Source organism: Sciurus vulgaris, assembly GCF_902686455.1.
Source record: "Sciurus vulgaris genome assembly, chromosome: 4".
In the NCBI taxonomy this organism is placed as follows: domain Eukaryota; kingdom Metazoa; phylum Chordata; class Mammalia; order Rodentia; family Sciuridae; genus Sciurus; species Sciurus vulgaris.
Window position 1 is genome coordinate 59007406 of NC_136464.1, and position 16439 is coordinate 59023844.

The window sequence follows — 16439 nt, forward strand, 5'->3', positions numbered from 1 at the left end:
GATAATCAGGAGCAGAAGCAAAGCAGGAAGATTTGAAAACCTGGAAGTTTGGCCAGAAAACTGCAAGTAAAATTGGACTAAGGAATGTGCGGTTGTTAATGATATTACAGCCACCACAGAAAGACCGAAGACTGCCCAAAGACAATAAGAAAGATAGCTTGAGGAATCTCATGAATTTGTAAGAACACATCCATCTGAAATTTGAAGAAGTAAAAGTAAAAATTCCCTTGACCAGGAGAAAGGAAAGCGCTACAGTTCCGAGTCAGGCCCTTCTCCCACATCCCTCAGCTTTCCCCATGGCGAGTGGCAGCTGCGCTTGGGCGGGGCGTAGGCGTCGTAGGCTGCCAATTTGAATGCAGTGAGGGAGACCATGGACGTTCTACTTGAGATTTCAAGAATTTTGAATACTGGCTTACATATAGAAACGCTGTCTATTTGTGTATGCCTTTGTGAACAAGGAATTAACCCAGAAGCTTTATCATCTGTTATTAAGGAAATTCGCAAGGCTACTGAAGCACTAAAGGCTCCTGAAAATATGACAAGCTGACTATCTGGAGACATCATAATGAGATATGTCAAATTCTTCAAGAGGATTCGAAGATTGCATTGTAGTCAAGAATGTACAGTGAAATTACTGCATGCAGCAGTATAGAAAAATTTTCCTTTTAAAAAGAATTATAAAACCATAGCTTTATAAATCAGTGGAAAGTGGCTTACAGAGAGTACTATCAAATGTGTCTGCATCACATCTTATTCACTTTTTTTTTAATGGCCCTAATATTTTGGCATTGCTGTTTATATTTATGAGTTCCTTATTTATGGCTCTGATAGCTTTAATTTTCTAAGCAGTCTGTCTATCAGATGTGCACATCTTCTGTGCCTGGTTGAAGTATAGTGGGAACCCATCAGTACTGATGTAGTTATGACTTGTTGACATTTCCATTATAAACTTTAATTTTGAATTGTTTATGCATAATAACTGTTGATTTATGTTGTATGAGGCTAAAAGTTCACAGGATGTTAGCCACCATGTATGAATTTGTATTTAAATTCCCTGTGTATACCAGAATCTTGTTTTTTAAAATAGGAGCATAGAAAACATTTCTTGTAATCTGCTCTTTAACAGAGTATGTTTAGTTTTTTAAACAGTTTCTGGATAGTTAATAGTGTGAACTAGATAATTTTGTATTCACTATAAATAAAATTTCTAGAAACTTAGATTTTAAAAGTAATAATAGTGCTTAGCTTAGTTTTGTTTGTATTTTGAGTCATTTACATCTAATAAGAACATTAATTTAGAATGTTTTTCTAAGTTTTGTATTCTATAAATAAAAGCCTAAAAATAATGTATAAAGTGAACATAGGCAACATGCAAAATTCCTTTTTACTTTTATTACATAAAAGTAATTGGAATAAAAAAAAAAAAAGAAACTGCAGACCTTATTGCAAATCTGTTTGTTATACTAAAGATAATAATTGAACTCATTCTGTTTTTTATGACAATATCCTTATTGTCCTCATAGGGTCTATTTGGTCTAGGATTGCATAGTGTCTGAACTGGGCACTGCTAATATTGATCTCCCCTTAAAGAAAAGGTTTCGGAAACCTATAGGGAAACTACAATCCTACAGGGGGGAATCTGGAATACCACAGATCTGCACTGCTGGAGAGGAAGATACATGAAAAAATAAGGGAAGAAAATGATCCAAACAAGCCTAGATTCTATATTAATAGACTCCAATGACAGTATGGTAGAAGAAATGTCAGAAAAGGACTTCAGATTATACATGATTAAGATGATTTGCGAAGGAAAGGATGAGATAAGAGAGCAAATGCAGGCAATGAATGATAACACCAATAAACAGTTGAAAGAGCAACTTCAGAAAGCAAAAGACCATTTCAACAAAGAGATAGAGATTCTCAAACAAAACAAAACAAAACAAAACAAAACAAATGGAAATCCTTGAAATGAAGGAAACAATAAACCAAATAAAAAACTCAATGGAAAGCATCACCAAAAGACTAGACCACTTGGAAGACAGAACCTCAGACAATGAAGACAAAATATTTAATCTTTTTTTTTTTTTTTTTTTTTTTTTTTTTTTTGCGGTGCTGGGGATTGAACCCAGGGCCTTATGCTTGCAAGGCAAGCATTCTACCAAATGACAAAATATTTAATCTTGAAAATAAAGTTGCCCAAACAGAGAAGATGGTAAGAAATCATGAACAGAATCTCCAAGAACTATGGGACATCATGAAAAGACCAAATTTAAGAGTTACTGGGATTGAGGAAGGCATGGAGATTCAACCCAAAGGAATGAACAACCTATTCAATGAAATAATATCAGAAAATCTCACAAGCCTGAAGAATGAAATGGAAAATCAAATACAAGAGGCTTACAAAACACCAAATGCACAAAATCACAACAGATCCACACCAAGGCACATTATAATGAAAATGCCTAACATTCAAAATAAAGATAGGATTTTGATGGCCGTGAGAGAAAAGCATCAGATTACATATAGGGGGAGACCAATACGGATAGCAGCAGACTTCTCAACCCAGACTCTAAAAGCTAGAAGGGCCTGGAACAACATATTTCAAGCTCTGAAAGAGCAAGGTTGTCAACCAAGAATCCTATACCCAGCAAAACTAACCTTCAGATTTCAAGATGAAATAAAATCCTTCCATGATAAACAAAAGTTAAAAGAATTTACAAATAGAAAGCCAGTGCTACAGAATATTCTCAACAAAATATTCCATGAGGAGGAAATGAAAAACAACAATGGAGGTCAGCGAGGAAGGAACTACCTTAGAGAAAAGTCCACTCAAAGGAGAAACCAAACCAAGTTAAAAACCAAAAATAAGTCCAAATGACTGGGAATACAAATCATATCTCAATAATAACCCTAAATATTAATGGCCTAAATGCATCAATCAAAAGACATAGACTGGCAGAATGGATTAAAAAGTCAGACCCAACAATATGCTGCCTTCAAGAGACTCATCTCTTAGAAAAAGACATCCACAGACTAAAAGTGAAAGGATGGGAAAAAACCTACCATGCACATGGACGCAGTAAAAAAGCAGGGGTTTCCATCTTTATTTCAGATAAAGTGGACTTCAAGCCAAAGTTAGTCAGAAGGGATAAAGAAGGACATTTCATACTGCTTAAGGGAACCATAAATCAGGAAGACATAACGATCGTAAATATCTATTCCCCAAACAACTATGAATCCCTGTACATCAAACAAATCCTTCTCAATTTCAGGAATTACATAGACCACAACACAATAATTCTGGGTGACTTTAACGCACTGCTGTTGGCACTAGATAGATCTTCCAAACAACAACCAAACAAAGAATCCATAGAACTCAATAACACAATCAATAACCTAGACTTAATAGACATATATAGAACATTCCATCCATCAACGAGCAGATTCACTTTCTTCTCAGCAGCACATGGAACCTTCTCAAAAATAGACCATATGTTATGCCACAAAGCAGCCCTTAGGAAATGCAAAAAAATTGAGATACTGCCTTGTGTTCTATCAGATCATAATGGAATGACATTAGAAATCAATGACAAAATAAAAAACAGAATATTACTTCAACACCTGGAGACTAAATAATATGCTATTGAATGAAACATGGATAACAGAAAACATCAGGGAGGAGATTAAAAAATTCTTAGAGGTCCATGAGAATGACGATACAACATATCAAAATCTCTGGGACACTATGAAAGCAGTACTAAGAGGAAAATTCATTGCACGGAGCACATTCGAGAATACAATGAAAAGTCAACAACTAAATGACCTAACATTACAGATCAAAGCCCTAGAAAAAGAAGAACAGAATAACAGCAAAAATAGTAGAAAACAGGAAATAATTAAAATCAGAGCTGAAATCAATGAAATTGAAACAAAAGAAACAAATAAAAAAATTGATAAACAAAAAGTTGATTCTTTGAAAAAGTAAACAAAATTGACAAACCATTAGTCACACTAGTAAAGAGAAGGAGAGAGAAGACTCAAATTACTAAAATTCGTGATGAAAAGGGAACTATCACAACAGACACCACTGAGATACATAACATAATGAGAAACTACTTTGAAAATCTGTATTCCAACAAAATAGAAAATACCAAAGACATTGACAAATTTCTACAGACATATGCTCCTCCCAAACTGAACCAGGAGGACATACACAATTTAAACAGATCAATATCAAGCAATGAAATACAAGAAGCCATTAAAAATCTACCATCCAAGAAAAGCCCAGGACCAGATGGATTCTCAGCTGAGTTCTACAAGACCTTCAAAGAAGAACTCATTCCAATACTTCTCAATGTATTCCAGGAAATAGAAAAGGAGGGTACCCTACCAAACTCATTCTATGAAGCTAATATCACCCTCATACCCAAACCAGGCAAAGACACATCAAGGAAAGAAAATTTTAGACCAATATCCTTGATGAATATAGATGCTAAGATCCTTAACAAAATATTGGCAAATCATATCCAAAAACATATTAAGAACATTGTGCACCACGATCAAGTGGGGTTCATCCATGGAATGCAAGGATGGTTTAACATCCATAAATCAATAAATGTAATCCATCATATCAATAGACTTAAGGATAAGAATCATATAGTTATTTTAATTGACACAGAAAAAGCATTTGACAAAATACAACACCCCTTCATGCTCAAAACACTAGTAAAAATAGGGATAGTAGGAACATACCTGAACATTGTAAAGGTTATTTATGCTAAGCCCACAGCCAACATCGTTTTTAATGGAGAAAAACTGAAACCATTCCCTTTAAAATTGGGAACAAGACAGGGATGTCCTCTTTCACCACTTCTATTCAACATTGTCCTCGAAACTCTAGCCAGAGCAATTAGGCAGACTAAAGAAATTAAAGGGATACAAATAGAAAAAGAGGAACTTAAGCTGTCACTATTTGCTGATGACATGATTCTATATTTAGAGGATCCAAAAAACTACTCCAGAAAACTTCTAGTCCTCATCAATGAATTCAGCAAAATAGCAGGCTATAAAATCAACACGCATAAATGTAAAGTATTTTTATACGCAAGCGACGAAACAGCTGAAAGGGAAATGAGGAAAACAACTCCATTACCAATAGCCAAAAAAAAAAAAAAAAAAAAAAACCCTTGGGAATCAATCTAACCAAAGAGGTGAAAGATCTGTACAATGGAAACTACAAAACATTGAAGAAAGAAATTGAGGAAGACCTTAGATGATGGAAAGATCACCCATGTTCTTGGATAGGAAGAATTAATATTGTTAAAATGGCCGTAGTACCAAAAGTGCTATACAGATTCAATGCCATTCCAATTAAAATCCCAATGACGTACCTTACAGAAATAGAGCAAGCAATCGTGAAATTCATCTGTAAGAATAAGAAACCCAGAATAGCTAAAGTAATCCTTAGCAGGAAGAATGAAACAGGGGGTATCGCAATACCAGAACTTCGACTATTCTACAAAGCAATAGTAACAAAAACGGCATGGTATTGGCACCAAAATAGACAGGTAGATCAATGGTACAGAATAGAGGACATGGACACAAACCCAAATAAATACAATTTTCTCATACTAGACAAAGGGGCCAAAAATATGCAATGGAGAAAAGACAGCCTGTTCAACAAATGGTGCTGGGAAAACTGGAAATCCATATGCAACAGAATGAAACTAAACCCCTCTCTCTCACCATGCACAAAAATTACCACACAATGGATCAAGGACCTTGAAATCAGACCAGAGACCCTGCATCTTAAAGATGAAAAAGTCGGTCCAAATCTTCAACTTGTTGGCTTAGGATCAGACTTCCTTAACAGGACTCCCATAGCACAAGAAATAAAAGCAAGAATCAATAACTGGGATAGATTCAAACTAAATAGCTTTCTCTCAGCAAAGGAAACTATCAGCAATGCGAAGAGAGAGCCTACAGAGTGGGAGAATATCTTTGCCACTCATACTTCAGATAGAGCACTAATTTCCAGAATATATAAAGAACTCAAAACCTCTACACCAAGAATACAAATAACCCAATCAACAAATGGGCTTAGGATATGAACAGACACTTCACAGAAGATCTATAAGCAATCAAAAAACATATGAAAAAATGTTCACCATCTTTAGTAATAAGATAAATGCAAATCAAAAGTACAATAAGATTCCATCTCACCCCAATTAGAATGGCGATTATCAAAAATACAAGCAACAATAGGTGTTGGAGAGGATGTGGGGGAAAAGGTACACTCACACATTGCTGTTGGGGCTGCAAATTAGTGCAGCCACTCTGGAAAGCAGTGTGGAGATTCCGTAGAAATCTTGGAATGGACCCACCATTTGACCCAGCTGTCCTACTCCTTGGCCTATACCCAAAGGACTTAAAATCAGCATACTACAGAGATACAGCCACATTAATGTTCATAGCTGCTCAATTCACAATAGCCAGACTGTGGAACCAACCTAGATGTCCTTCAATTGATGGATAAAGAAACTGTGGTATACATATACAATGGAATATTACTCAGCTATAAATAATAATAAAATTATGGCATTTGCAGGCAAATGGATGAAATTGGAGAATATCATGCTAAGTGAGATAAGCCAATCTCAAAAAACTAAAGGACGAATGATCTCGCTGATAAGCGGATGATGACACATAATGGGGGATGGGAGGGGTTAGTGCTAGGGTTAGGGTTAAGTTTAGTGTGAGGGTTAGGGAGGGGGGCAAGAATGGAAGAAGTAAGGATTGTATAGAGGGAAAAGAGGGGTGGGAGGGTTGGCGGGAAGGGAAAAAATAACAGAATGAATCAAACAAAATTACCCTATGTAAATTTAGGATTACACAAATGGTATGCTTTACTCCATGTACAAACAGAGAACCAACATGTATCCCATTTGTTTACAATAAAATAAACAAATAAATAAATAAAAATTTATATCACACACACACACACAAATTTGGATAAAGGGACTGTGGCTCAGTGGTGAAGCACTTGCCTAGCATGCCTGAGGCAATGCGTTTGATCCTCAGCACTACACACAAAACTAAAAAAAAAAAAAAAAAGATAAATTTCTAAAAAAAAAAATTGAATAAAAATTGATCTCTGTTCTTAGATCTTGTCAGAAAGTTGAAGAGTTTAGCCTCTGCCTTTGGAGACAGCCAAGAAGTTGAAAGGAGTTGCTCTTTCTTCATGTTTGTGTTGTTTGAGTCAAGGTCTTGGGGGCTTGCTGTGTTGCCCAGGCTGAGCTCAAACTGAAGACCTCCTGACTCAGTCTCCTATGTCTGGGATTATAGGCACTCACCACTGTACCTGGCAGGAGTTCCTCTTTTTACAGGTAAAATTAAACAGCAATAAATAAAACCCCAAATATTTGACTGTAGTAATGGTTATGAATATAAAAGCATTGTTGAATACTTTAAGTGGTATGTGAATTAGCCAGGCATGGTGGCACACATGGCTTGGGAGGCTGAGGCAGGAAGATTGCAAGTTCAAAGTCAGTCTCAGCAACTCAGTGAAGCCCTAGGTAACTTGGAGAGACTCTGTCTCTAAATAAAAATATAAAAAAGGTTGGGAATGTGGATGAGTGGTTAAATGACCAAAAAAAGGAACACATACACACACACACACACACACACAAATATATATTAATATATAAAATATATGTACTCATAAATAGTATGTGATTATATATATATAAATCTATTTTAAAATGGGAAATGGCATTCAGCTTTACATATAAATAGAAAAATGAAAAATCAATTCAATAACAGTTTTCATCCATTAGATTCTCAAACATTTAAACATCTGTAATACTCATGTGGAAGGGTGTGGGAAATGGGTGTTCTTTTACACCATTGTTGTGATCATAAATTTCTTCTCGGAAGAAAGTTTGGTAAGATTCTTTTTTTTTTCCCCCGGTACTGGGGATCGAATCCAGTGATGCTTAACCACTGTACCTCATCCTCAGCCCTTTTATTTTTTATTTAGCCTTGCTAAATTGCTGAAGCTAGCCTCAAACTTGCAATCCGCCTGCCTTAGCCTCTCAATTTGGTGGGATTACAGGTATGCACCATCATACCTGGTGGTAGTATTCTTTTACTTTAGACAGGAATTTATTCTCCTGTACATTTATCAATAAGAAAAACTGAAAATTAACCAAAAGACCATCAGTAGAGAATTGAGTAAAATAAATGATTTAAATTCAAATATATTGTAAAAACTGCTCAGCTATTTAAAGGTGCAGAACAGTATACATAATGTGTTGCTATAAGAGTAAGACAATATGACAAATCAAAAAAATAAAAAAAATTTAAAAATAGTAAGACAATAAGTTTTTGAATACAGGATATACAATAAATGAATATAAATGATTACTTGGGAGATGGAAGTGGATATGAGATTTTTTTTACTGAATATCTTTTATTACTTTATTTTTGAGCCATGTGAGTATCTAACTTAAACTCAGAGTATGACTAACAAAATAATAATACATCCATGTATAAGAAAATACAATTTGTGTAAAATACTTTAAGTGAAAAGAAAAACAAGTCACAGAATAGTATTTACAGCACTCTTTCACTTTTTCTATTGAAAAATACTTTTGAGTTCTTAATTCATGTTTTGGTCAGTAGAGATATGGAAGGAAACAAGGCAGCCAAGGCTCCTAGTCTCATGGAGATTTCATTTGGGTAGTGAATAAACAGACAAGAATATAAACAACTGAGGTAATTTCAAACAGTGATGGTGAGTGATTTAGATTGGGGAATAATTATCTGACAGGAATCATGAAAGACCTCTCTGAGGAACTGACACATGGACTGACACCTCAGTGACGCACCTGAGAGAAGAGAGTGGTCCAGGAAGATGATGCAGTGAGTGCAAAGGTCCTAAGGCTGGAAAAGCTTGGCAAGTTTGAAGATCTGCATAGCAGGCAGAGAGTGATATGAGATGAAGTCAGAATGGTAGTTGGAGGGTAAATCATAAGTAAAAGGATAAACATGTTTGTATGTACATTGAAACTATCAGGAATGATACAAGGAGCTGTGTAAATAGAAATGAGAGATGAGGGTCAGTAGGACTCTTGAGTTGTTCTGTTTTTATTCTTTTTAGATATACATGACAGTAGAGTGTATTCTGACATATTATACATACATGGAGTATAACTTATTCTAATTAGGATCCCAGTCGTGGTTGTACATGATGTAGAGTTTCACTGGTGGTGTATTCACATATGAACATGGGAAAGTCATGTCTGATTCACTCTACCGTCTTTCCTAGTCTCATCCCTTCATTCCCCTTTGTTTAACCCACTGAACTATTCCTCCCCAGTCATCTTCTTTAGTTTTCCTTGAGTAAGGTTTGGATTTCAAAATATTTTTAAAATGTACAAATAGCGAGGCACGTGGTGCACGCATGCCTGTAATTCCAGGGAATTGGGAGGCTGATGCAAGTTCAAGGTCAGCCTCACCAATTTAGTGAAATCCTGTCTCAAAAAAATAAGAATTGGGGATGTAACTGCATACAACACAATATACATACACACACAATTCATGAAATAATAAATGTGGTTCAAAGAAAAAAATTAAGAGTGTTGAACAGGAATCAAGAAAAGTAAATACAATACTGTATCTAAAAAATTTGATGATTCCTTTGGTTCTAGTCCCTCTAGTGGTGATCATGAAGTAGTGCTGGTGACTATGCCTAAGCATAAGCATCCTGAGAACTAAGTGGATAGGGTAGAGCTCAGTTTTTAAGCTGTGCTTGCATGCTTAAGGTCCTGGGTCCAATCCCAGAATCCCTCCAAAATCTGTAATGAACTCTGAAATACTCAGCAGAAGTTTGAATTCTTGAAATCAATTTAATACTTGCCAAATTATGGAAGGAGAAAAAATGAAAAATCACTACAATGATTACTACAGACACATAGTATGTATCATGGAACAGGCACCAGCAGTGTCTTTAGTTTTTACAATTCAAATCTTAAGAAAACTCCCCGGTGTGACAGTCTTGAAACCTATGGCTTATATACTCAGGCCTGGTCACCATCTCTTCTGAGCTTTTGCTTAGGTCTACATTGTTTTGTCTTCTCTTCATCTGGACAAAACCACTTCATTCTTCCCTTATTGGTCAGATTACCCTTCTTTATGGCTTCCCCAACAACTCCCTTTGTCCTTTCCTTAACTCACCTTTTAGCACCTATTAACCAGGATAACAAGAGCTGATATTTATGGAGCTATTATTACATACCAGATACCACAGGTACCCTATTCAATCCTGTGAAGAAAGTGGCTATTGTCATCCTCTTGTATAGATGGAAAAGAGCAATCTGAGGCACAAGACCATTAAGTAGGATCCCACAGCTGTTAAGTGGTATCTGGGATTTGAATCCTTTCTGATTTTAGGTCATATGCATTTAACCACAGTACCTCATAGTTGAGTATATATTTTTCTACTTGGATAGCTATTGAATCTATATATTTGCATACATATAGATCATGAGTTATAATCTCACATGTCTGTAAGGGGGCTAGAATGTAAGTGCAGAGAACTTGACATTTAGATTTGATCTGCAGGTCACAAGTTCAATCTTGTCTCTTTAATTGCATTGCAAGTTCCTTATAGGAAGAACCACTAAAATTGATTCCTTTTATATCCCCACAGCACATACCATGTTCTCAAGCAACATCTGCCTAGCCACCAGTGCGCTCATGAATATTACTCTATATTTATATTTTCCTTTTGCCAGACATTTATTTGGTAAGCTTGGGTTTTCACAGAATCCATATAGTATCTGTGAATTGATCACTGAATTAAATGGATTCTCTAAATTTATCAGAGAGGATGAAACCTAGGACATAGGAAGGATTCATTATAAGTTATTATTTTTATTCATTAATATTTCCCATCAGATTAATATCCTAGGTCTAGGTGTCACCTTGCTCTATGTTAGAATCACTGAGGAGCTTTAAAAAAATACCCATGCCCCACCCTGAGATTCCTTTTTAATTGGTGTTCAGGAAGATCTTGGCACATAAGTGTTAATGTAGCTTTGGAGTGATTCCAATATTTTTCCCATATTTTTATTGGTACATTATAATTGTACATAATGGTGGGATTCATTGTTACATATTCTTACATGCCCCTAATATAACAATATAATTTGGCCATTATCATTCCCCAATTTCCCTTTTCCCGCCCCACCCCTGTCCCTCTACTCTACTGATCTCCCTTTCATTTTCATGAGATCTTCACCTCCCCAACTTTCTTTTCCTTTGTCCTGTGTAGTTTCCACATATGAGAGAAAACATACAACCCTTGACTTTCTGAGTTTGGCTTATTTCACTTAACATTTTTGTTCTGAAGTTCACCCATTTTCCATAACTGAAATAATTTCATTCTTTATGGCTGAATAAAACTCTGTTGTAAACATATGCCATATTTTCTTTATCCATTCATTCACTGATGTCCACATAGGTTGGAGTCATAGTTTGCCTATTGTGAATTTTGCTGCTATAAAAATGGGTATGCAAAAAATAACCCAAAAAACAGAAAAAAATGGATATGCATGCATTGCTACAGTATGCTGATTTTAACTATTTAGACTAAATACTGAGGAATAGTATAGCTGGGTCATTTGGTGGTTCCAAGGAATAATTCCAAATACTTACATAGAGCTGAGTATGCAGCTCAGAGGTAGAGTGCTTGCCTAGTATGCAGAAGACCCTGGACTTAATCCCCAACACTGCAAAAAAGAAAGAAAAAACCCAACAGACAGTTGCAAAGTTTGCTACGTGAGTGACATACATTTTGCTATGATAAGAACAACATGAAATTTTTACTGTCCCTCCCCATGATAATGTTATGCCACTCCACATATGTAACTTACTAGCCTCAACTATTAGACTTTAGAACACATACAAACTGAGGATTTTCACAGACACTGAAAACTAAGACTGTGGCAAGGTTACTTTCTACCAGCCTTTGAGGCCATTCTGATGACTTGTCCTGCAATACTAGCACCCCTTTCTAGCATCAAGGGACCTTGCAGGCCTCCGCTGCATTGGGCAATTCATTTCTCTTGAGACTCTCTTGTAGGAAGGTAACCCTCAAGTTTTGATTAGATTTTACATTCACAGAGAACTACTTCCATCCTAACTGAGCAACTAGATTTTAATAATTGGGTGAAATTGAAACTTATCATTCTATAGTTAATTTACCTCATTTATTGAGTGTATTCCTTGTGACATTTGTTTTTATTTTCCTTCTTTTTTAAGCACTGTGGGAAAAAACCACCTCATTGTATGGCAATATACTGTATGGTTCATAAAACCATCTCCTTATTTTAACCATACAAAGTACTAAGTGACTGTAAAGTGTAGCCAGACTAGAGGACCACTGGTCTAGGTTCTTGGAATCAGAACTGATAGGATCAGGGGATCACAGATCTTACTCTGTTAATCTCATGAGTAATCTCATCCAGTCTCATGCCTTTAAGTAACTATTACCTTTAACTATCTTTGTTATCTGGTTACTACCTGACTACTAACATACTCCACCACAATTCTATTTGAGAAGAAAAAAATGTGAGATGTCAGGGAGATATTTAAATGCTTGTTTCCTAGACATGCTCAAGGAGTTTCATTCCAACTCTTTCAAATAAACCTGTTAAATAGAAGACCCAATTTTGTGAATTGTTCCTTTACTAACAAATGGTATATTAACCACTTTTCTATACTCAATGCAAAATAAAGGGCTGCGGGTTGTAGAATGTATGTTTAGGATGCCATGAGCTTGATTCCCCTCTATCTCCCCTCAACACAAATTTTAAAAAGCTGAAAACACAGTAAAAATGCATAAAGAATAAAAAAGTGTCCAGTATAGTTTACCTCCCATTTCTGTACTCAGGCCATCTAGTTCCCCTCCATAAAGGTAACTACTCTTAAGGGTTTCTTGTATATTTTTCCAGAGATATTATTATTTTTATTTTTTGGCGGTGCTGGGGATCAAACCTAGGGCCTTGAGTATGCTAGACAAGCACTCTACCACTGAGCTATACCCCCAGCACTTTGAAATATTATTATCATAATTTAAATATTTAAAATGTTTGGTTTTAGATAGGAATCTTTAGACCCTCTCCTTTAAATTTTTAAAAATTTTTAGTTGTAGATGGATACAATATCTTTGTTTATTTATGTGGTGTTGAGGACTGAATCCAGGGCCCCATGCACGGGAGGCAAACACTCTATCATTGAGCCACAACCCCAGTCCCTCCTTTTGACAGTTCTTTTTGAGAAAAAGGAACAAGTTTCACTGATTTGCTAACAAAGGAGAAACACAGGGGATTCCTGCCCCAGAAGCTATGGTTTTTCCTGCCAAGGGGAACACAGGGCCTTTAAAAGAGGGATATGACTTGGGAGGCTGAGGCAGGAGGATTGCAAATTCAAGATTAGTCTCAGCAATGTTAGCAAGAAGATAGTCTCAAAATAAAAAATAAAAAGGTCTGGGGATGTAGCTCAGTAGTAAAGTTTCCCTGGCTTCCTGCTATCAAACAAATCCAAAAACAAATAAAAGAGGAGTACATGAGCAGGAATACAAATATTATCAGTAGGTATAATTAGTAAGTTTTCAGGGGGTATCCTTGAGAGAGTCATTTGCTCCAGGTCCCAGGTTTGGTTTCTTTATTCTTTTGGGCCATGAAGGACACCTTAGCTTAGCCTGGGACAGGAAAAATGCTAGTCTTATTTCCCTTGCTATTAGGGAGGAGGAGAGGGTAAAGAAGGGGGGATTTCCAGTTTTAAGATAGTCACCAGTGGTCAGGCAGCAAGATTTATACTCAGAGGGTAAGGTGGAACCCCATTCCATTACCTTCCAAGACATCAGGGGAGAGAAAGCAAGGCGAGCGGGAGAGAACATACCCAAATCTCCAACACAGACCCGTTTTAGCTAACATGATTAAAATTACAAGTTCCACCTGCTTTAACCTTTACAAGGAAAGTAATTTTCAAACCACCAATCAGCTTTTTGTTGTTTCTGCTTTTTGTCGGCCCTTTTCTGTCCATAACGCCATCCTACTCAGCTCATCTGAACTGAGCTGATCTACAAAATGGAAATTGTTGTTTGATCTCTAGAATTTCGGATAAAATTATGACCATTAAGCTAAATTTGTTGTAACTTTGTTCACTGATAGGTGGTTATATTTCCTATTGCTACTGTTTAAAAATGAATAAAACTCAGTGGTACACAGTGCCTAGCAAGCCTGAGGTCCAGGGTTGGAACCTCAGCACCACACACAAAAATCACCCCTCTCCCCCGCAAAATCCCTTATTTTTAAGAGCAGTTTGGGTTCACACCATAACTGAGTGGAAAGCACCCAGTTCCCAGACACCCCGTCTCTCCAATTCCACAAAAAAAAAAAAAAACAAAAAACAAAAAACTATTATTAACATCCTGTGCACTATAATTAGTCTTAACAATGGAATTAATAGCATTTGTCATCACACCTGATTACAGCTTCAAATATTCCAACAATCTTTGAAGAACCATTTTTAACTCCTTTATGTTTGACTTAACAAAACTTTTTGACACATTTTATTCTTGGATCAGGACGCTGTTCTGCTTCGGAAGCCAGGGAGGGATCTTATTCCCTGTTTTACAAAATGGAGGGACGGTCACCTAGGGCATTTAAGGTCCTAGAAAGGTCCTTTCAAATGGATCTTGAGCTCTAACCGATCGGTAGATTCTGAGGAGCAGGTTTTGAGAGCTGGAAGCTAAGTCGAATCCAGTCCGTGTATCGGAGGCACAGTAGCTTTCCAGTATTCCAGCCAGTAAGAGAGCGGGGTGGGATACCAGGACAAACGGCTGGTTCCAGGTACCGTTTCTGGAATTTGGGTTTGCGCCTTGGAAACTCGGGTATGTCAGAACCGCAAAGGAAAGACGCGGGTTCCATTTTGCACGACGAGATCCAGCGCGAGCTCGGAGGGAAAAATGAGGTCGGAGAAGGGAATGTCTGAGTGGACTCTGGGGTCGGCGCAGAGCCCACCTATGGGTTGGCTATAATTCCGTCCTCGCTCAGAGATACTGGGGCTTGTAACCCCTTAGCTCCCGGCCTTTCTCTTTTTCATCTGAGACGTGTTAGGGATCTTTCTCTTACCACCTCCGGACTAAGCATTTCAAGTAAATACAGCACTTCCGGAGAGATGACGCCCGGGAGACCGGAAGCAATGGCACGTTCCCCCGTCACCCCTTCTGCGCCTTTCTCGCTGTGCCTTGTGGGAGTTGTGGTCCTAGGGCGAGCGATGCTTCCTGCACCACCTTCTTTTTTCCATGTACTTTGTGAATGTTTTTATGAATTACAATTAAAATTTCACTCAAAGCTGCAGGATTTCATTATGCGATGTGCTAAAGTTTCATATGGATCAATCTTGTCTTTTCAATTAATTTAATGAAATGAGAGGTCTGGTGATCTAGATAAGCCCTATCAAGGAATATGGAGTAGAGTTCAGGGTAGTTTTATTACTCTTTAATTCCATTCAGCAATTCTTGTAGTGCTGAGGATCCAACCCATGCTAGGGAAGTCCTCTACCATTGAGATACACCAACAGTCCCCATTTTTTTCTTCTTTGTCAACCCCACAGTGCACTATTAGCTTCAAAGGTTGAGTTAATTGGCTAATGACAGCCACCGAAAATACGCAATAAAACCAAAGCTGACCAAAGCAGTCCTTGAAACAGGCTCTCTGAATAGTCTACTAAGTAAGTAAATTGCTGTGTGGCCTTTGGTAATTTGCAGCTTTTACTGGCTTGTTTTTTTTTTTTTTTTTTTTTTTTTTTCTTACTTTAGAATAATAATCTATGTTCATCTTAGCATATGTAGATGAATAAAAAGAATAAATGATAAATCACCGATGACCCCATAGTGAGTTATAACCTTTATAACATCCTATTTTGGTGTATATACTTTCTCATATGTCATAAATATACACACAATGTATATTTGTAACACTGGAACCATACCACATACACTTTTAAAGTTTACTTATTTATTTGTGTTATTAGGATTGAACACAGAGGCATTTAATCACTGAGTCACATCCTCAACTCCTTTATATATTTTATTTAGAGATGGGGTCTCTCTGAGTTGCTTAGGTCCTTGCTGAAACTGGCCTGGATCCTCTTGCTTCTGCCTCCTGATTGACTGGGATTACAATGTACACCACTGGCTTAAATATAAATTTAAAAGAGGTGGAGGGTGTAGATCTGTGGAAGAGTGTGTGCTTAGCACTTCAAAGTCCCAGGGTTCAATCCCCATCAACAAAAAAAATAAAAATGAGCATACTTTGTTTCTTCTTTACACTTAAATCAAGATATAACTTATACCCAGTAAATGCATA

At 36.8% G+C, this 16439-nt stretch overlaps 2 long non-coding RNA genes across 2 annotated transcripts in view; one reads left to right on the forward strand and one right to left on the reverse strand.

Moving 5' to 3' along the window:
- LOC306658658 overlaps nt 1-15243 on the reverse strand; it is a 31460-nt gene extending 16217 nt beyond the window's left edge. The window contains exons 1-3 of the long non-coding RNA XR_013763116.1: nt 14551-15243; nt 11719-11792; nt 8889-8970 (exon numbers count right to left, since the gene is read on the reverse strand). This is a non-coding gene — a long non-coding RNA (uncharacterized lncRNA). The remainder of the gene's footprint in view (nt 1-8888; nt 8971-11718; nt 11793-14550) is intronic.
- Nucleotides 13394-16439, forward strand: part of LOC306658659 — a 73191-nt gene continuing 70145 nt past the window's right edge. Inside the window, exon 1 of the long non-coding RNA XR_013763117.1 lies at nt 13394-13548. This is a non-coding gene — a long non-coding RNA (uncharacterized lncRNA). The remainder of the gene's footprint in view (nt 13549-16439) is intronic.